Genomic DNA, 22612 nt, shown 5'->3' with positions numbered 1-22612 from the left:
CCACCTCGGCGACCAAACACCGGCAATAAAAAAATAATCCAATGCCACAAGGATTCGAGCCACCAACCCTCAGGACCAGACCCACTGCCCTACTGTGCGTCAAAGACATCAAATGCAGAGTACTTTAAATCACGTAGAAAGCATTTCTTGAGGTACTCTGGCTAAGCGCGTTCTTTGGTAAGCTAACATATGGGTTGAAATATTTATTATGCAGCACAAGAAGCAAATTCACGATGGAGGGCAAAATTTAGGGACAAACGTTACTTTAGCATGTGTGTCACCGCCAAGTAACATTGCTCGATGGACCTTGTAACATAGAAATAACTGCTATAGTATAGTACACAAGGTCTAAAACTAAACTAAAACGGAACTCCGCCCGAACAGTTCATGAAGGCCCAACGGTACTCGTCAGCCCACAGGCGTCACTGGATGCGGGTTTGGAGGGACGGGTGGTCAGCACACCCTTCTCCCGGTCGTATGTCAGACTACGAGACCGGAACCGCTGCTTCTCAATCAAGGAGCTCCTCAGTTATGCCTCACAAGGGCTGAGTGCACCCCGCTTGTCAACAGCGCTCAGCAGACTGGATAGTCACTCATCCAAGTCCTAGCCCAGCCCGACAGGTCTTAACTTTGTTGATCTGACTGGAACCGGTGTTAACCACTCCGGCAAAGTCGTCGGACAGTACAGAAGGTCACTGAAACAAGTACACAATGAGACGAACAGAAATGACACTTTAATTCAATGACAGTAATTACGCTGATATCTCCGCGATCTTTGATGACCCCCTGAACATTAAAAAAGGCAGGACACGGTTTTTAATACGACTGTTGATATTTTTAAAAATATAGGGGATTCCGATACATCGATATTTTAAAAATATTACCGTCGGCTCTCGTAATATCGAGAAATAGCATCGATGTATCAACGGAAAAAGGTATCATCGTACGAGCCTATAAAAATATCGGCTGCGCATTGTAAATATACTGCCGGTTTAGAGCAGTTATATTTAAGTAATGATTTATTATTAGATAGTCTGTGAATCAACAAGCTAGCAGCGTCCCTATCCCTCTTAGAGCTAGAACTGAAAGGAAAATGTTGTACGTTCGCGCTAGGCGAAAACCACATGGTAACTGCACGTACGTAAGTGGCAAAATATACGGTGTCGGATGAGTCCATCGTTCGATTTCGTCACATACCGGATTTGTCCAAAACACTTCATGTCGACTTCCCTGTTTTTTTTTTTTTTTTCATTTCTGGCCAACGCCAGCGACCTAGCAGTTGTGTAGAAATTGCATGGTGGAAGTAAAAGCGACAGTCTCTGTTGGTATCGCCGAGCGCGTCAGCATTTCCTCTCACACGTCTCCGCTCACCGTCAAGACCAGATCTTGTCATTTAGATTTTTGTTCATCATTTTCAGCAACTGTTTTTGGTGAATGTCGGCGTGAACAAATAGCACACTAGTTGCGTTAAAAATTGTTTTTTAACGTAACTGGTGTCTATTCCTTCATATCTGAAATTTTATTATTTCATTGACACAGCCCCCCCCCCCCTCCCTCCACAGTGCAATCGGAGTTCTTTTGTGCCAGCTATACTTGTTTCACACAGTCAAGGAGAAATATTGGACGTGATGAATGTTAAAAAAGTAGTAAGACTCCATCACACAGTCAAAGTAAAATTATTTCCTACTACAACTTAAAAAAAATGACTTCAAGTATTTTCAAAAAATTGTAAGAAAAGGATAATATAAAATAAAAATATTGGCGTCCAGTATTGCCGTATGATATCGATAATCAGTGGGATATGTACCGCCGGTATATATCGATATTTTGTGGCAGCGATATCGATGTTTCGAGATTTTTTCACCAGCACTTGAATTTAACAGGATCACCACGGACGGCAACGAGCTCTGCAACGTTCTACCACTCTGACCACAATTTTGGCAAGGAGTTCTTGTGGTAGGGCGTTTCACTCCTCCGTTAACATGGCTGACAACTGCAGTTTGGCCGTTCATCCATGTTGGTGTGCTGCAGTGCGTTGTTCCAACGCATCCCGCACGTGCTCGGCTTGATTTAAATCGGAGAAACAAAATGGCTCAAATGGCTCTAAGCACTATGGGACTTAACACCTGATGTCACCAGTCCCCTAGACTTAGAACTATTTAAACCTAACTAACCTAAGGACATCGCACACATCCATACCCGAGGCAGGATTCGAACCTGCGACCTTAGCAGCAGCGCGGTTCTGGGCTGAAGTATCTAGAACCGCTCAGCCACAGCGGCCGGCAAATCGAGGGAATGGGCAGGCCAGTCCGTTCCCTGGTTGAGGTATCAATGTGAAATTTCTATCACATACAAAGGTCTCTGGTCTCTTGACGGTGTCGAAAATGTAAGTTTCTAAGTGAGTGCAATAAAAATACACGGCCATTTATGTCAGGTATTTCGATACTCGTAAGATCACTCATCAAAATTCATAAGGAACTTCCCATTGACCTATAATCAACTTAATGTTTCACTGTACAAATAACTGAAAATATCCAAAAATTGTTAATTCATAACTGAATCATGTAAAAAAATATTTCTTTGCCATTTGCTGGCCGTCTGCCCGTTTGTTTGAACCACTTTTTTTCAGAAACAGGTAGAGTTATAATGTTGATATTTCTGTCAGGTACTAAGATCTATGGTACCTTGACATGGTGAAAATGTATGCTTGTAAGTCAATGGAGCGAAAATAGACGGCAATTTATATCACAAATTTTAATACTCGCAAACTCACTCATCGAAACCTGTAGGAGAACTATCTCTATACAGGCCGAATCTGGTGCTTCACTGCGGGTCTAGAAAAGCAAGAGGTCGCGGGATCGAATGCTTATCTGACCGCGGATTATCCATTTCTCGTATTAACCTCTCATTAACATCTCAACGATGTGAGGAGTCGCCAGAAAGAACACATAGTTCATATTCCACGTTAAACAGCTCATCTTCGTTCCTCAGTAGGATAACTGGGATAGATTAGGAACACACATGCCGCCGGAGTGGCATCCAATAGAATGACTTGAACCAGGCCATTGAGCCAGACGAAAGTATTGTGTTACTATACACAAGCCTTTCCCCCACAGCTTCGCCCATGTAAGTGTCTGAAATATACATCCAACATACCTCCGTCCCCCCCCCCCTTCTCATTTTCTCTATTCTGTCCATCCCTACTGTCTGACCATATCTTCCTCACCCTTTCACCCTTCCCTCAGACCATATCCTCGTCCCCCCTCTCTCTTTCCATTTGTGCCTCCCTCTTTGTCTTCTCCAAGCGCACACTACCCATCTGCACCTTCCATCTGCCTCAATCATGAGCCCCTAGTTCCTAGTTCCCTCTCTCCTTCCATTTCCTGCATTGACTTACTCTGTCCATAAGTAAAACTGTCATTTTTCAAAATAAGTGTTCAAAAGATCACGCTTTATCATACTGTTCCTATTTCTCGGTCACTAAGTGCGACATATTGAAATGATGCTTACAAGCGCTAGTAGCGCCACCAAAGTGCATTTTGTAAATAAAGTTCACGTTATACCTTTTGTCAAGTAACAACTAATTAAGTTAAGACAGGTCTCAACACGATAAAATATGCAATACTTCCTATAACGTACTTTACATAGCCATATCAGTTTTATAATTAATTTTAGCCCATGAGGCGTAACTGTCACTGTTACGTGATATAGTAATTTCAAACATCTAGCACATCACAGACACGAGGAAAAGTAAGGATTGTAATTTTTACATAGTTTTACTCGTAATAATTTCATGTTACTACTTAGTTACTGTACAACATAAATATTACAAAAATGCCGTCAAAACTGTAACTTCAGGCGCTGCTCACATAGGTCGCCACACGCAAAACCGATGTGTACTGTGAAACCAACATATAATTTTACGACAGTAATGGTTGAACTGTGTAAGCATTCACTTGAGCACGAACAACTGCTACAATTCCGCACTGGTATGTAGTGTTAACATTAAAGATAACGATGTGATGGACTTATATTTTTGTAAATCACTTTGTAATATATACTCTTGTATTTGTTTTAGCATTGATAATGACCTGACACAGGTCGAAATCTGATATGCGTTGTGACTTTAAATGTCATATTAAAGTAACTTAATTCCACGACTGATTGCTGCTCTATCTAACCCAATTCCACAATTATTGTTACGTCTGAGTCATAAATAGCAATAATCTTAAAACATTCGCTTTTGAAGCAGCAGTAATTACATTTACAGAAAGATTCGTGCACTGGAAAGTAAAGCGAACTATAAGCATGTGCGAATCATTAGACTCCATACAAAATCGTTCGGTGTCAAAGAAAGTGCCTTACGGCATCATAATAAGAACGGACAACAACCGAAATATCTGCTTCTCACGCATGAAATTAGTGTTTACATTCTCTTTCTTTCAGCGGAGTAAGCTGCAATTACTTGCATACTGGAAAGTATTTCCTCGTGAATAAGCTGTAGCATATGTCACCGAATCAGTCAGGTGGGGCTGTTTTTATAGGGGGCGTTCAGTAAGTAACGCAACATATTTCTTTCTGAAAGCAGGTTGGCTTTATTGAGGATTCCCATACACTGTACTATTCCCCACTCCTTTGGCTACGAAGCCGTCTTTTTCAACGTTATCGCCGTTCAATGCGACGGTTTTACGCCACCTCACTTGGAGGGTCCGTATGCCCACGTGGTACAAATTTATTGATCGACACAGAGCGAGATGACGCAGTGGTTAGCACACTAGACTCGCTTTCGAGAGGACGACGATTCAAAACCGCGTCCGGCCATCCCGATTTATGTTTTCTGTGACTGCCTTAAATCACTTCAGGCAAATGGGATGGTTTCTTTATAACTGCACGGCCGATTTCCTTCCCCGTCCTTCCCTAATCCGAGTTTGTACTCCGTCTCATTGTCGACGGGACGTTAATCACTGATCTCCTCCTCCTCCTCCCCATCCTCCCCCTCCCCCTCCTCCCCCTCTCCTCCTCCTCCTCCTCCTCCTCCTCCTCTTGCTCTGCTGGTCGACGTCGGAGGCAACGACTTGGCTGCATCAATAACCTCCCCACCATCCACGTACAGTTTCCCTCCGAGTGCATCCTCCATTGGGCGAAAGAGATGGAAATCGGAAGGTGCGAGATCCGGGCTGTAGGGTGGATAAGGAAGAACAGTCCTACGAAGTTTTGTGAGCTCCTCTTTGGTTGGCAGACTTGTGAGAGGCGTTGCATCGTCATGGAGAAGGAGAAGTTCTTTTGCATTTTTGTGGCGACGGACACGCTGAAGTAGTTTCTTCAGTTTCCTGGGCGTAGCACAGCACATTCAGAGCTGATCGTTGCACCATGAGGGAGGACTTCAAACAGAATAACCCCTTCAGAGTCCCAGAAGGCCGTCGCCATGAATTTACCGGCTGAGGGTGAAGCTTTGAATCTTTTTCTTCGGAGGAGAGATGATGTGGCACCACTCCATGGATCGCCGTTGTGTTTCAGGTTCGAAGTGATGGACACATGTTTCATCGCCTGTGACGATGTCCGACAAGATTATTGTCACGGACAGCCTCGTAAAGCGCAAGTAATTCCGCGCAGATGTCTTTCGTTGCTCTTTGTGGTCTTCTGTTAGGCGGTGAAGAACAAAATTGGTTCAAATGGCTCTGAGCGCTATAGGACTTAACTTCTGAGGTCATCAGTCCCCTAGAACTTAGAACTACTGAAACCTAACTAACCTAAGGACATCACACACATCCATGTCCGAGGCAGGATTCGAACCTGCGACCATAGCGGGTGCGCGTTCCAGACTGTAGCGCCTACAACCGCTCGGCCACTCCGGCCGGCGGTGAAGAACACATAGGACCCACATCTTTAGGTACCCCAACTGGTAGACAATTGTGTCACCACTACCAACAGAGACGTCCAGTAAAGCAGCGAGATGTTTGATTTGATCCTTGGGTCATCTCGAAAGAGAGTGTCCGCACGTTCCAACATCACAGGGTCACAGCTGTGTGCGACCGGCCGGCAGTCGGGAGATCGGACAGTTTTGTGCGATCTTGTTGCGATGATGACAGAAGCCTCTCCCAGCAACTCACCGTGCTTTTGTTCATTCCCAGGTCTTCATTGCATCATTTTGGCAATATGCACCCAGCCTCAGAACTTAGACTGTAGTGTTGTTGTTGTTGTTGTTGTGGTCTTCAGTCCTGAGACTGGTTTGATGCAGCTCTCCATGCTACTCTATTCTGTGCAAGCTTCTTCATCTCCCAGTACCTACTGCAACCTACATCCTTTTGAATCTGCTTAGTGTATTCATCTCTTGGTCTACCTCTACGATTTTTACCTTCCACGCTGCCCTCCAATACTAAATTGGTGATCCCTTGATGCCTCCTACCAACCGATCCCTTCTTCAAGTCAAGTTGTGCCACAAACTTCTCTTCTCCCCAATCCTATTCAATACCTCCTCATTAGTTATGTGATCTACCCATCTAATCTTCATCATTTTTCTGTAGCACCACATTTCGAAAGCTTCTATTCTCTTCTTGTCCAAGCTATTTATCGTCCATGTTTCACTTCCATACATGGCCACACTCCATACAAATACTTTCAGAAATGACTTCCTGACACTTAAATCAATACTCGATGTTAACAAATTTCTCTTCTTCAGAAGCGCTTTCCTTTCCATTGCCAATCTACATTTTATGTCCTCTCTACTTCGACCATCATCAGTTATTTTGCTAACCAAATAGCAAAACTCCTTTACTACTTTTTAAGTGTCTCATTTCCTAATCTAATTCCCTCAGCATCACTCGACTGTACTACATATGAATAATCTTGTATATTCGATGCAGGTGGGTGATACATACGCAATCGGTTTGTACAATGACGCCGTGTACCGCGTTACGTGGCTGTTTCCGCATTTTATCGCAACTTGTGGTAGCTAGCGAGCCGGCCGGCTTGAAGGGCAGTGCTATTGGCGAGGCCACGCTGTTTCACTTGGCGGCAGCGATACGGAGTGCGGCGCGGGCGTCCTCCACTTTAAGAGCCGCGGCTCGGCTCGGCAGCGCGTGTATCGACCGGCGCGGTAACGCGAACCTGCCGGTGAGGTGGTAACGGCGCCTGCCGACGGCCCCAGAATGGGCCCGCCACACTCTGATTAATTTACGACCGGCCCGCGTTTCACGCACTTCCAGGAGGCGCCCCCGGATTAATGCCGCTCGCTCGTGCGTCACGACGCGCCACTCTGAATAGGCAACGGTCATTCAGGAGGCAATCAACGTTTCTCCGTATAAATGTCGTTTTTATTAACAACTAACTGAGTACCCGGCGTTGCCCGGGTATCTATTTATTCCAGTCTTCTATTAGTCCATCTCCTCCTTCTCCTTCTCTCTGTCCACCTAATCGATCCGCGCATCTCTGTCCTTCTCCTCCTAGCCGTCTGTTTGTTCATCTGCCTTCCTCCTCTCCCTGTCAGTGTGCTTCTCCCCTCTCTGTCCATTTGCACGTCTTCCTTTGTCTATCTTCTCCTTCCCTCTCTTTCCAGCTCCTTCCCCCCTCTAAGTCCAACTCCTCCTCCCCCTCCATCTCATCCTCAGTCCCTCTCACTCCATCCCCTACTCTCCCTTAGCTCTGTCCATTTCCTTGTTCTTCACTCTTTGTCCATCTCCTGCCACTCTATCACTCTACCTGTCCCCTTTCTCTGTGTCCATCTCTCACTCTTCCCTTTTTCTGTTCATTCCCTCCTCCCATCTTACTGTCCACCTCCTCTTCCCTTTCTCTGTCCATCTCCTTCTCTTTCATTTCTTTATGCAGCTCCTCATCTCTCCTCTTTCTGTCCATCGCCTCCTTTTACATTTCTGTCCATTCCCCCTTCCGCTCTTAGGCCGGCCGAGGTGGCCGTGCGGTTAAAGGCGCTGCAGTCTGGAACCGCAAGACCGCTACGGTCGCAGGTTCGAATCCTGACTCGGGCATGGATATTTGTGATGTCCTTAGGTTAGTTAGGTTTAACTAGTTCTACGTTCTAGGGGACTAATGGCCTCAGCAGTTGAGTCCGATAGTGCTCAGAGCCATTTGAACCTTCCGCTCTCCCCCTCCCCCCCCCCCTCGTCCCCCTATCTGTGCCCATCTCGTTCCGCCTCCACCTTAAAACCTGTACACCAATAGCATATTGCCCATCCACAGTATTTATTTCCACATAGCAAGTACCAAGTTTGATTGAAATCGATCCAAGAACTAAGCATGAGCTTTTCACCCTTGATGTTGCCAATGTACGCAGTTCACAAACATTAAACATTTACCACACATACTTGCACACATAGTTCACCTGTATCTCTAACAGTGTCCTTTTCACGCAGCTCAATATTTATGACGTCATATCTCCTAAACCATATCTCGTACAATGACATAATTTTCCACGTACATCCAGTGGGATCGTGTATACTGTCTGTAAAATGTGTTGCGAATAGAGTTAGTAGTAAACGAGTAAGAAATTAAAACGTCATGCGTGATGCCTAATTTTTCACGCATCTCATTGTGTACCACGTCATATCCGCGAATCATGTGTTGGTTCAATGATATTTTTTTGCAAGTACGTTCAGTGAAATACGTGGATACTGTCTGCTAAATGTGGAGTAGGGTTAATAGTAAAGAAGTAATAACTTACAAACTAATGTCTGTTGCGGCAATTTTAGTGCATGAACAGCGAAAATGTAGTAAGATACCTTTTTTCCTTTCATCACCTCGTGACCTCGTGGGGAGAAGGACGGGGAGGGGGGGGGGTCGGGTCAGCAAAGTTTGAAATTATGTGTAACCAATCACTAAGTGCTCTCATTCTCAAATATTAGATGAATATAGTCTGGCTGTTTTCCGCTTCTTTTTCATCCACACTCCCGCTTCTCTGAGAGGTAAGTGACTCTTATCCAACACTCGTTCTTTCCAGCCAGTAAGTTACGTATGTACCAGGTTTGGTTGGAATCGATTTCGTGGTTTAGGAGGAGATCTGGAATATACACACACACAAACATGCATACATACATGCATACACTTTTATAATATGTTTGGATTACAGAAAGAGACAAAGTGGTACGTAATTTCTTAGGAGACACCCTTGAGATGGCGTCTACTGAAAAAGTGCAGGGTTTTCCAGAAAGATTTATCAGACTCCACAAGACACTACATGAGCCAAGATAGAAACTAGAAATAATTTTCGATTACGTATCGAAACCAAGAGTTTACCTTGCCGGTAATTGCCGGTTCGTCCACTTACCGATAGAGCCCTCTGAGGTACACCTGCACGGGTACGCCAGAAACACAACACACTACCATGTGCAGGAAAACCATTCGCGTTCAAAACAGCTACCGCTGATTTAGAAGTGGGTAAATATAATTCCTGGATGGTTTTCAATGGAATCCTCTATCGTTCTTCCTGCAAAACAGTGGCAAATCCAAGTAATGATGATGAAGTTGGGTAACGATAGCGCACACTTCTCTCCACAGTAGACAGCAAAGGCTCAATAATATTGACACCTGGCGAGTGTGGTAGCCAGGGGAGATGAGACAGTTCTGGCCGATGTGAGCTGCGTCGTCTTGCCGGCCGTGGTGGCCGAGCGGTTCTAGGCGCTTCAGTCCGGAACCGCGCGACTGCTACGGTCGCAGGTTCGAATCCTGCCTCGGGCATGGATGTGTGTGATGTCCTTAGGTTAGTTAGGTTTAACTAGTTCCAAGTTCTAGAGGACTGATGACCTCAGCTGTTAAGTCCCATAGTGCTCAGAGCCATTTGAACCATTTTTTTGCGTCGTCTTGAAACACAGCATCACCACTGGGGAACAAACACTGTACCATTGAATGGATCTGATCAGTCAAAGTGTTCAAATAATCCTTTCGGATAACCGTGGGGAGCATGTAATACCACGATGTGGCTGTCCAAATAGTCGTCGAAGCTCGGCCATGTTCCACTCTCGGGACAAACTCGGTCAGAAGTTGGAAACAGGGTGAAACTAGATTCGTCCGACCAAGTTACTTTCTACCATTGCTCCATATTCCAGGCTTTATGGCTACAGCATCATGTTTCCTTATTACAGGCATTTGCATAACTGATAAGTGTTTTTGAAATTCCAGCTCTCCCTAAAATTGCTTCCTTATTGGACGCCCTTTGTGTTGACAGGGTTCGGGAGTGCGACATTCAGTTCTGTAGTCACTTTTGCAGCAGTCGTCTTTTTGTTTTTCGTCACAATCCTTTTCAGTGACTACCACGATCACTCAACACTCAATTTCGTCTGCTTTGTGACTTAGCGCATTATGTTTCCATTTACCCTGCGTCCGGTATAAATCTTCGATATGTGTCCTCTTGAAGCGCTAGACACTTTTCTGATCGCGACTGACATTTACAACGTATTGAGGATATTTCACATGTGCTGTTCGTTTTCCATTACAGCAGCCCGACTTGAAGGCTTCGCTAGCATCTGCATTTGTGTCCAGGCATGCATGTCTCGCTGTCTTTCCATATTTTTGTCCAACCCCTGTAGCGCTCTCTCTCTCTCTCTCTCTCTCTCTCTCTGTGTGTGTGTGTGTGTATGTGTGTGTGTGTGTGTGTGTGTGTGTGTGTGTCGCTAACTCGTTGCGCCGGCCGTTGTGGCCGAGCGGTTCTAGGCACTTCAGTCCGGAACCGCGCTGCTGCTACGGTCGCAGGTTCGAATCCTGCCTCGGGCATGGATGTGTATGATGTCCTTAGGTTAGATAGGTTTAAGTAGTTCTAAGTCTAGGGGACTGATGATCTCAGATGTTAAGTCCCATAGTGCTCAGAGCCATTTTTAACTCGTTGCTGCGTCGATTTGGGACTGGTATAACACAGCAACAAAAGGTGTGTTGCAAATTCTGTTTTTACATCTCAAATGCTTTTACGGGTCAATGCAATAATCTAAAGATATGTCAAATATAAGAGATGATCAAACAGTTTCCGTTCGAGGGTGTTGATGCAGCATATATGCAACGTTGCGCAACTCCGATACGCGTATGGTTCAAATGGCTCTGAGCACTATGGGACTCAACTGCTGAGGTCATTAGTCCCCTAGAACTTACAACTAGTTAAACCTAACTAACCTAAGGACATCACAAACATCCGTGCCCGAGGCAGGATTCGAACCTGCGACCGTAGCGGTCTTGCGGTTCCAGACTGCAGCGCCTTTAACCGCACGGCCACTCCGGCCGGCTCCGATACGCGTATACAAGCAGCAACATGTAGATGAGAGATAATGGCGCATTCGTGACGACATTACTCCCAAGTGCGTCCTAACAGAACGAACATGCTGCCATTCGTTTCTTGGCTGCCGAAGGACAAACACCATTAGACGTCCATCGGAGAACGAAAAATTGTGTTCGCGGCAGCATGTCCGTCGAAGTGGATGTTGTGTAACGGTGCGACAAGGAATGCTACTGCTTCATAACAACGCACGTCTCCACACTGAAAATGTCGTAACGCAGGAGTTACGCCAGCTCAACTGGGAGACACTCGAGCATCTGCCACACAGTCTTGACCTCTTCCGTACGATTATCACGCTTTCGGTTCGTTAAAAGGGGGCTTGGAGGGGCGACGATTGCTGTCGGACGAAGATGTGCAGCAGGCTGTTATGGACTTCTTCTCGCAGCAGGATATGGTGTTTTACCAGACGGGTCTTTTCAACCTGCTGCGTGGGTGAGACGATTGCCTCAATGCTCAAGGCGGTTTTGTTTGGTTGACTTACCGCTTCTGGACTGTACGGCCTTCGAACAAACTTTTCGACTGTCACTTATATTTGTAATCTTAAATATGCTCCAGCTGCTTTTCTTAAAATATATATGATAAATGAAAGTACAGAATGATCATACCACTGGGAATATAAGTCTTACGTCAGAATACCGGTGGGACACATACGGTTTTCAGAATGAAATTTTCACTCTGCAGCGAAGTATGCGCTGACATGAAACTACCTGGCAGATTCAACTGTGTGCGAGACCGAGACTCGAACCCTTGACCTTTTTCTTTGTTCCAAAAACTGAGCTACCCAACCATGACTGTTCTCAAAGCTTTACTTCCGCCAGTTGGCAGAGCACTTGCCCGTGAGGGCAAAGGTCCCGAATTCGAATCTCAGTCCTGCAGGCAGTTTTAAACACAAATAACGCTGCAAAACACACAGGAACACGAGGAACGCTGTTACATACAAGGTTATTCAAACGTACCTCCAGTATTTCAGACGACTGTATGTAACCTGTACGGCATACAGAAAAACAGCGCATATTAGGGGATAGAGATTGTCTTCAAGTTTCGATTCGTAAAACGCAATTTGGCGTTATTACACTAATCGTCAGACGTGTCAGAACTTGAAGGAAAATCATCCGTTCCGTATTTTCGCATCGATTTAGTTCGCGCCTTCATATAGGCTACCTAATAAACGGGTTTGTAAAGCGGTCTGCCGTCGCGCATTCCTGGACAGTTCGTGTCAATGAACTGCACGCACGTATTGATGTTTGCCGCGTCACAAACGTTGCCCACACTGAGCACGTGTAATGGGAGTTACAATTCGGAAAGAGCTCTGTTTTCTGCATGTCTTGTAGTTTTTGACCAGTGAGTTTCTGAAACGGCCCCTCTCTGCACCGGAAAACGAAACGGCTGAAAATGTATCTTTTTTCATGTTGTTGCTTCTGATGGTGACATTAATTAAAAGAACCGCACTTTAACATCTTTTGTTCCGAAAAACAAACTGGTACTGAAAAGGTTAAAAACAGTGTTGGACACAATCCACAAAAGTCTACACTTCTCGCCAGCGTTCCTCTTGTGCCAGTCAGATGTGTTTTGCAGCGATAGTTGTGATTAAAACAACGCAGGATCCATATGCATGAATCGTTCCGTTTAAGGGAAAAGATGTCAGCTCCTTCCCTTTTATTCGTTCGATGGATATGATTCTGATCCTTATGTTCACATGCGGACTGTATAAGGAGCCAGTTCACAAATTTGATGGTAGGATCTTGCTCTGCCAGTCTCAGGAGAGGTCTGAAACTGTCGCATTTTATCATAGAAAAGTCGTGAAATAAGCAATAAAGATTACTTTTATTTTAACGGTTCCGATCAGATTCATATAAAATCTACGAGAGCGTACTGAAAAATAATGCCTCTGAGTTTTTTTGTTCTATTTTCAACATCGGTTGAGGTATTACATGTCACGAATATTACTCGGTCGACTTCCACTCTTCACTGACCCAAGTTTCAGCCTACTGCCGCTAGAGAGCTCTGAGCTGTAATGTGTAACATGACGGCGTGTTACCTAACTATGTGGGCGCGTAACAAGCAGCGACGTGTAATGGAGTTTCTAAGCGCGGAAAACGTGCCTCCGTTGAAATCTGTAGAAGCATGAAAGCTGTATACGGTGTAATGATGCTACTCCACATACGAGCTCTGCTACATCTGCAACAATCCGACGCCTTGGGTTCACTGCCATCGACTGTTCTCCGTACGGTACCGACTTGGCACCATCATTTTTTCATCTGCTTAAAGAACACCTTTCGGTACTTCACTTCGACAGTCACGAAGCAGCGTAAGTGGAGATAATGATGTGCTTCCGTCAACAAAGTCAAACATTTTGTAGTAACGGTGTGAACAAACTGGCCTCTCGTTGGAAGAAACGAGTTCATCATATGTAAACATGAAGATTAAAGATACAGAATGCTATAAAGTTAGTTTTTTCAAATAGCTTTAAGACCTTTCAAGTAAAAATTTCGGAGGTATCACTTTTCAGCACGCCCTCGCACATCATGGCAGTTATTCATGTATTTAAAGACCATATATCGCCAACGTACTGACAGCACAGCATCAAATACAAACCAGAACATTCTACTAAACACCTGCGCCAGACCAGCGCTACCTCCTACCAATCACGAACAGTGTAAGTGACGCGTAGTGGTTCTTTTAGCAGATTGATATACTGTGCCTCTGATTATCATCAAATTTCAGCAGTTAGTTGAGGACAATACAAAATGCTAATGTGGAGTTTCGGAGTAGGAAAACACATTTCTTCAATATAACAGTTTAGGCGCAATTAACTTTAAAATGAGATTACAAACAAGTTATTTCCAGTTTATTGAAGTCTAAATTATTAAAGATTTAAGAATAGACAGCAATTAAAAATATTTCTTATTATTTCTAAGTGTCTTATGTACCGTGTTGGTTTTGGTCTTTGTTTATATTTCTTCCTATAATAGTTATTAGGGTGTTAAGAAGTGCAAATGTTTTTCTATTGCAGTAAGGATGTTGTTATTCAGAGTTCGGACTTTTGAAGGTTCGTGTTGTTTAATTTCTGTCTATAGCAAAAGGAAAATCTGTAAAAATTGTTTGTTAACTAACTCCTGATGCTCATTTAGGATGTGTTCGGTTGATCTGAGGGAGTCAATTTATATTTCTAGCTATTTTAGGACATCCGTTTCTTGTCTTCGTTAATAGTATGCCATGTCAGGAAGTTATCTTTGGTGTTAGACAGGGATTGGCAGTGTTGATCGATGGGAAAGGCGACTGCAGATTTACGTAGATTTTTTAGTTTGTAGGCTTCTGTGTGTCCATCGTATCTTATAGCTTCTGGCGGTCTTGCCCAGATTGTCGCAGAAGTTTACCTGCATTCCCTGCAAGACAAGCACTCCTGGAGGATAGGATACTCCGGCGAAATGAATTTTCACTACGCAGCGGACTCGAAACCGGTACCTTACGCTGCAAGAGAAGGTCGTCAGTCTTTCCTGGATAGTTGAGTCGGTAGAAGAGTCACGCGCGAAAGCCAAAGACTCCGAGTTCGAGCCCTGTCTGGAACAAAGTTTTAATTTACAGGGTGAAAAGTATTTAAACCGACAAACTCTGGGAGGTTGTAGGGGACACATATTTTTCCCTAATGTCGTTTTTTCCATGCGGATTATTTAAGCCGGTGGAGGCCGTATTACGCTCTTCAGTTGTTAGAGGCCGTATTAAGATCTTCAGTTGTTACAGGGTGTATTACGCTCTTCAGTTGTAGGCAACAGCTGTCCACCAGTGTAGTAGTGCATTGTCTCTGTTTACTAATGGAGCGATACACCTGGAGTGAATACACTGACATGGTTGGTGCGTACTACGTAGCGCACCACAAAGGACGAGCTGCACAGCGGGTTTATCAACAACAGTATCCTAATCGCCGTATCTCGCATCATACGACCTGGGCGCCGGCACATTTCAGTCGTCGTGTGCGTCGATTCCTTGACCGACGGTTCCCAGAAACTTGGATTGGCAGAGGTGGTCCTGTACTATGACCTCTCGATCCGCAGATATGTACCCTCTGGAATTTTTTTCGTGGGGAGAGATGCGCATCCTTGTTTACGCAACACCTGTTGCATCAGAAGAGGATCTGGTTGCCCGGATAGTAGCAGCGGCAGAAACAGTTCAGGATACTTTTGGGGTTTTTGCCCATGTCAGACAGAACATGATCCGACGGTGTAACATTTGTTTACGTGTCAATGGAGGCATTTTAGAAAATTTACTGTAACTGAAATTGGGTTGTATTAATGTGTTGTCTCTTGGCCATGAAAAAATGGAAAAGTGTTTCTTGGTTTAATTAATTTGCCGCCAGAGAAATCTTCCTCTACCGGTTTAAGTACTCCTCATAGGAAAAAATGACATTAGGGAAAAATATTTGTTTTGATATCCCCTACAACCTCCCAGAGTTTGTCGGCTTAAATACTTTCACCCTGTATAAGAGATGTTCAAATCAGCGCACACCGTGTTGGAAGCAAAAAGTCATTGCAAATAACATAGCTCACGACGCTAGTAAAGTGGAGGGGTTTGTGATGGCAGACTTTTGCGGGGCTGAAGTCGCCGCACCGCTTAAGACCCGGTGCCGGCTGATGCCAGCGTTGGAGCGGCAGCCCGCTATCGCCGTCAGTCGTTCATTAGGGCGTCCGCTAACCTGGTTAGCGGGCAGTGCTGTTAGGCCATTAGCAGGCGCGCGCTGCCATGCGGCTCGTGTACCGGTCAGGGCGGCTTCCCACCGTTCTGCCCTCTCGCGGGAAACTGAAAGAGTTACTGGGCAGAACCAGCACGTTGACTGCTTAAAAGAGCTACGTCTTTCCTCCGTAAACGCTGTCTTCACAGCGGAATAGTGAAGCACCAATAACCCCAGACCTGATTCCTTAGTGAATCGAACATTAAATGAGAATATTCTCAGTAACTTGGCCTCCGTTTTAAGAAAAGCTAGTGTTCCACGCTTCTCAGTATTTATGACGGCATATCTCCTGAACATTTCATACAATTATCTAATTTTTCAAGTCAATTCAGTGGTGTATGTGGATGCTTGGCTTGGTTCAAATGGCTCTGAGCACTATGGGACTCAACTGCTGAGGTCATAGCCGGCCGAAGTGGCCGTGCGGTTAAAGGCGCTGCAGTCTGGAACCGCAAGACCGCTACGGTCGCAGGTTCGAATCCTGCCTCGGGCATGGATGTTTGTTACGTCCTTAGGTTAGTTAGGTTTAACTAGTTCTAAGTTCTAGGGGACTAATGACCTCAGCAGTTGAGTCCCATAGTGCTCAGAGCCATTTTTTTGCTGAGGTCATAAGTCCCCTAGAACTTAGAACTACTTAAATCTAACTAACCTGAGGACATCACGCACATCCATGCCCGAGGCAGGATTCGAACCTGCGACAGTAGCGGTCGCGCGGATCCAGACTGTAGCGCCTAGAACCGCTCGGCTATGTGGATTCTGTCTGAAAGATTTGTTGTTAATAAAGTTAGTATAAAAGTAGAAATAAATACTGAAGTTTAGTGCACAAATAGTAGATAAGCAGTAATGACGTCATGACGATTTGTAAGTATTCTAAATACTGGCGATCTGGTACATTACGAAACGACCCCTTTGGAAAATTTATGAATTACTGTGCTGATAAACCTCTTACGTTATTTGATTTTCAAACGGCTGAGCAAAACTGAACATACTCAGACATTCCGCTCTTTACTTATTCTGATCAACACTAAACTGAAGTGAGCCGCCAGCAGTGGTAGATGTGGGAAGAGAGATGGCGGAGTTTTGACAGCGCATGATCTGGACGTGTGTCCATCAGAGACAGTAAATTTCTAAGACTGGATGTCATGAACTGATATGTATATTATGACTTTTGAACACTATTAAGGTAAATACATTGTTTGCTCTCTTTTAAAATCTTTCATTTGCTAACTATGCCTATCAGTAGTTAGTGCCTTCAGTAGTTAGAATCTTTTATTAAGTTGGCAGTATTGGCGCTCGCTGTATTGCAGTAGTTCGAGTAACGAAGATTTTTGTAAGGTAAATGATTCATGAAAGGTATAGGTTATTGTTAGTCAGGGCTATTCTTTTGTAGGGATTATTGAAAGTCAGATTGCGTTGCGGTAAAAATATTGTGTGTCAGTTTAGTGTTGATCGTAATAAGTAAAGAGCGAAATGTCTGAGTACGTTCAGTTTTGCTCAGCTGTTTGAAAATCAAATAACGTCAGAGGTTTATCAGCACAGTAATTCATTAATTTTTCTAAGGAGATGTTTCAATACATCTACAACAACACGTCTGTGTCGAGGAGATTTCTAATACACGTTCCTTCAGAGGCAGGTATCCGGTTCGAGTCCTGATGCTGGAAGAAGTGCGAGATTTTCCAGATATTTTGTAGCCAAAGTTTGGAAATGATTAATTTCGTTGAGTCGAAGTGAAATCTCGTTCTGATTTTGAATATTAATGAACAAGCTTTATTAGAAGAATTAGATGCATTTTAGTTGTTATCCGGAACAATCGTTTGGAATATAAAGTTTTAATTATAACGAAAGAAGAATTATTAGGGGACAAGACTTGTTTTGTGTATTTTATTGTTTGCGTGAGGTATTCCGCCTAGTCACCATGCCGTTCCAAGAGAGTTGAAGACGTACTTGGAGTCTTGACGGGCAAACTAGTTAAAAGGCGGCAAAGTTGTTTTTTGCTCCAACCAAACTGTCAAAGAACACCAATGACCAGAAGTTTATATCATATGTATGTAATGATAAAAAGCTTGCTTTTCGTTACCCAGAAGACCTCATGTAACAACACACTTATCATCTAATATGTGTTGTACTTGAAGGCGCAATAAAAGCCTTAAACGATAGGAGATGGCAAGTCCTGGTTTTCAGCAAAAATTAAGTTATTCTATAGATAAGTAGATTATTTAACAAGTCGGGGGTTCGAGACTACTCCGAGCTGAAAATCACAACGAGGTAACTTAAGATATAAAATAACACTCGTAAGGTCTCTAATGGATTTTCGTACAGTGGCAGGTATCTGGTTTGAGTCCTGGTGACGGCAGAGATTTTCCTCACCCGTATTTGGATGACAACAGTAAGAGAAGGCAGGCCGTTCTGTTCCTGATCACTAAATACCATTCTAGTTTCTTCGGTTATAATCCATACCCCTCTCGGAATTCGGGCGCCTAGCACTGTAGATGATGATCGGCTTGCAGATTGGGACGGTTAAGCTCTGCGATATCCTTGGCGCCACCTGAGGAGAGTAGGCCATATACCGACATCGAATTTCACGCTATCCCTTCTGTCATCAGTCCCAACGTCACTAACACGACACCACACTACATACACACTCGCCAGTCACCTGTACGAGAATGCTACACTTAAGTCCCCTGGCATTAAGCTATCCAAGTGGCATCGGTTAGTAAGGTATACCACCAGAACGTGAGTCACAAGACTTCATACCTTATACTACATCAACGATGACTGCAAATTACTGTTTTGCTAACGAACTGACTGGAAACATAATCAACGCGTAGATGCGTAGAATCCCCCTTATGCCGGATGGTGTTGCTGTCGACTGCAGTTTACTTTCTGCTCAGATGGTCCACAATATTTTTCATATACAAATAGTCGAAACTAGAAATCGTCTTGCCAGCCAACCTTCCGTTATCCACAAAGGTTTCGCCATTGACCTGTCCTTTTCCTCGATTGGACACCGTTGTTCACAGTCTTTAACTATAACACTTCCCATACAACCGCGTTGTCACTGCATCACAACATGAAGTTGGTGTCGTTGATATAGCAGCAGGAGGTGGTGTGCATGCCGTTGGAAGTGTAGGCTGCTCTCTCTCTCGACACGTTTATTTAAGGCTGAGAACTAATGGTCGGTGACGCTGTCAGAGTAGGCGCCCTTGCTGGTGGTTAATGAACAGCCTCGGCCAATTCTGTTTAGGCTCGAAAGCGTTTTAGACTCGTTCAGTCTTATTGCAACTATTATTTCCGGCTTCGGTTACGATGTCGATGTTAGGGTGCGTGAAAACTTTAGCGTTTCCTGAGAGATTATAAGAGATTAACTTTTTTTGCAGTTTGAGTTAAATGTTATTATTGATGTACAACTAACAATTATAAATCATTTGATAATCTGACATTTTTCTGCATATCTAAGACATATAATTAACCAAACAATCAAGAAAAATTGCATCTTTTTCCCAATCTCTGAAATACCTCTGCACCAAGAAAAAGTAAATTAAAATGAAATGCAAGCAACTGTTTAGAGCTGAGAATTACAGCAACACTCGAACAAACTAAAGAGTCTGAAAGTAAGAGCTGGAGACATTTTCGTTCTTTTCTTCTTTAGATATTGCAGTTTTCTACAGAATATTTAGATCGGAAATTATAAAGGACACAATTCAAGTAACAGGCCAGATTAATATAGGGAAACAAAGAAGGTTAATGAAGTATTAACTTTCTCACTGCAGTGGGCGTGTATACATGTCCTGCTTATATGCCTCCTTCTGTGCCGTTCCCCAATTATTATGGATGTGTATACGCGCACCGATCGAGTTTCCTACAGTGCTATGGACGTGTGAATGCGTGATGAGCTGCCGGTTTCGACTGCTGCGAACGAGTTACATGTTGGTGAATAAAAAAGTTTCTAGTATTTATCATACAACATATGTGGCTCATTGCGTGCTATCATTTGCAAAAGGAGACCCTCGTTTCAATATTTTGATAAATTAATTAGATTTGACGATTTTTATGACCATATGACTCGCGATGAGCAAGGACGAGAATGGGCGCGTCGCTCTCAACCACCCTTCGCATGTAAAATACACTCCTGGAAATGGAAAAAAGAACACATTGACACCGGTGTGTCAGACCCACCATACTTGCTCCGGACACTGCGAGAGGGCTGTACAAGCAATGATCACACGCACGGCACAGCGGACACACCAGGAACCGCGGTGTTGGCCGTCGAATGGCGCTAGCTGCGCAGCATTTGTGCACCGCCGCCGTCAGTGTCAGCCAGTTTGCCGTGGCATACGGAGCTCCATCGCAGTCTTTAACACTGGTAGCATGCCGCGACAGCGTGGACGTGAACCGTATGTGCAGTTGACGGACTTTGAGCGAGGGCGTATAGTGGGCATGCGGGAGGCCGGGTGGACGTACCGCCGAATTGCTCAACACGTGGGGCGTGAGGTCTCCACAGTACATCGATGTTGTCGCCAGTGGTCGGCGGAAGGTGCACGTGCCCGTCGACCTGGGACCGGACCGCAGCGACGCACGGATGCACGCCAAGACCTTAGGATCCTACGCAGTGCCGTAGGGGACCGCACCGCCACTTCCCAGCAAATTAGGGGCACTGTTGCTCCTGGGGTATCGGCGAGAACCATTCGCAACCGTCTCCATGAAGCTGGGCTACGGTCCCGCACACCGTTAGGCCGTCTTCCGCTCGTGCCCCAACATCGTGCAGCCCGCCTCCAGTGGTGTCGCGACAGGCGTGAATGGAGGGACGAATGGAGACGTGTCGTCTTCAGCGATGAGAGTCGCTTCTGCCTTGGTGCCAATGATGGTCGTATGCGTGTTTGGCGCCGTGCAGGTGAGCGCCACAATCAGGACTGCATACGACCGAGGCACACAGGGCCAACACCCGGCATCATGGTGTGGGGAGCGATCTCCTACACTGGCCGTACACCACTGGTGATCGTCGAGGGGACACTGAATAGTGCACGGTACATCCAAACCGTCATCGAACCCATCGTTCTACCATTCCTAGACCGGCAAGGGAACTTGCTGTTCCAACAGGACAATGCACGTCCGCATGTATCCCGTGCCACCCAACGTGCTCTAGAAGGTGTAAGTCAACTACCCTGGCCAGCAAGATCTCCGGATCTGTCCCCCATTGAGCATGTTTGGGACTGGATGAAGCGTCGTCTCACGCGGTCTGCACGTCCAGCACGAACGCTGGTCCAACTGAGGCGCCAGGTGGAAATGGCATGGCAAGCCGTTCCACAGGACTACATCCAGCATCTCTACGATCGTCTCCATGGGAGAATAGCAGCCTGCATTGCTGCGAAAGGTGGATGTACACTGTACTAGTGCCGACATTGTGCATGCTCTGTTGCCTGTGTCTATGTGCCTGTGGTTCTGTCAGTGTGATCATGTGATGTATCTGACCCCAGGAATGTGTCAATAAAGTTTCCCCTTCCTGGGACAATGAATTCACGGTGTTCTTATTTCAATTTCCAGGAGTGTACAATGACTCAAGAACGAAATGAGATCTTGTTCCGCTCTCAATTTTTTTTTTTTTAATTTATATGTTATCTACATTTCATTCATTGCGTTGTATGAACCAAACGCAACGATACGCAGTGTCTACACAATGTGTTTTTAGCTCTGTGAGCTCTTTTAAAATTTCGTGCAATGTTTTACTTAAGTTGATGCATCATTGTGAGTATAACGGATAACGAAAAGAAATTCAGTTCTTTGTCCAGTGAACATATCGTGCTATAAGATGTGCAAAAATCAAACTTTTTCACCTCATAGTTTCCGAAAAATCGGATGATAAGTATATCATTTCGGCCGGAACGGAGTCTCTCAGTATAGATGCATCAGCATTTGAGCAGCAGTACAGCCCTAACAAAAGCCACTTCAGCATCTAATTCCAAGTGCACGTCTGTAGCAGCGAAAAGGTTAAACTCTGTGGTGAAATGATATTAGAGTGTGGAAGACGAAGAAGGTTGAGACTGAGGAGAAAAGGAATGTGAATAAAAAAGTAAGGTTAACAGGACGATAACGGAAAAAAAGAAAGACAATGTGAAGAAAAAGAACTGGAAAGGAAAGAAGGAAGAGCCGCGCGGGGTCTGAGGCGCCTTGTCACGGTCCGTCAGGCTCTCCCCTCGTCAGAGGTTAGAGTGCTCCCTCGGGCATGGGTGTGTGTGTTGTCCATAGAGTAAGTTAGTATAAGTTAGATTAAGTAGTGTGTAGGCTTAGGGACCGAAGACCTCAGCAGTTTGTTCCCATAAAGACCTTACCACAAATTTCCGAAGAAGGAAGAGAAGGAAAGAAAGGGGAAATGGAGAAACAGGAAGAGAAGGAGGGAGGGAGACGGAAGAGGGAGGAATGACGGAATGAATGAATATGGTGTCGAAGGAAGAGGAGGAATGATAGTTCTGATAGTAATGGAAGGAGAACGACCAATATTACACTACTGCCCATTAAAATTGCTACACCAAGAAGAAATGCAGATGATAAACGGGTATTCACCGGACAAATATATTATACTAGAACTGACATGTGATTACATTTTCACGCAATTTGGGTGCATA

This window comes from Schistocerca piceifrons, chromosome 1 (assembly GCF_021461385.2).
Source record: "Schistocerca piceifrons isolate TAMUIC-IGC-003096 chromosome 1, iqSchPice1.1, whole genome shotgun sequence".
NCBI classification, from domain to species: Eukaryota; Metazoa; Arthropoda; class Insecta; order Orthoptera; family Acrididae; genus Schistocerca; species Schistocerca piceifrons.
This window is presented reverse-complemented; position numbering follows the sequence as displayed.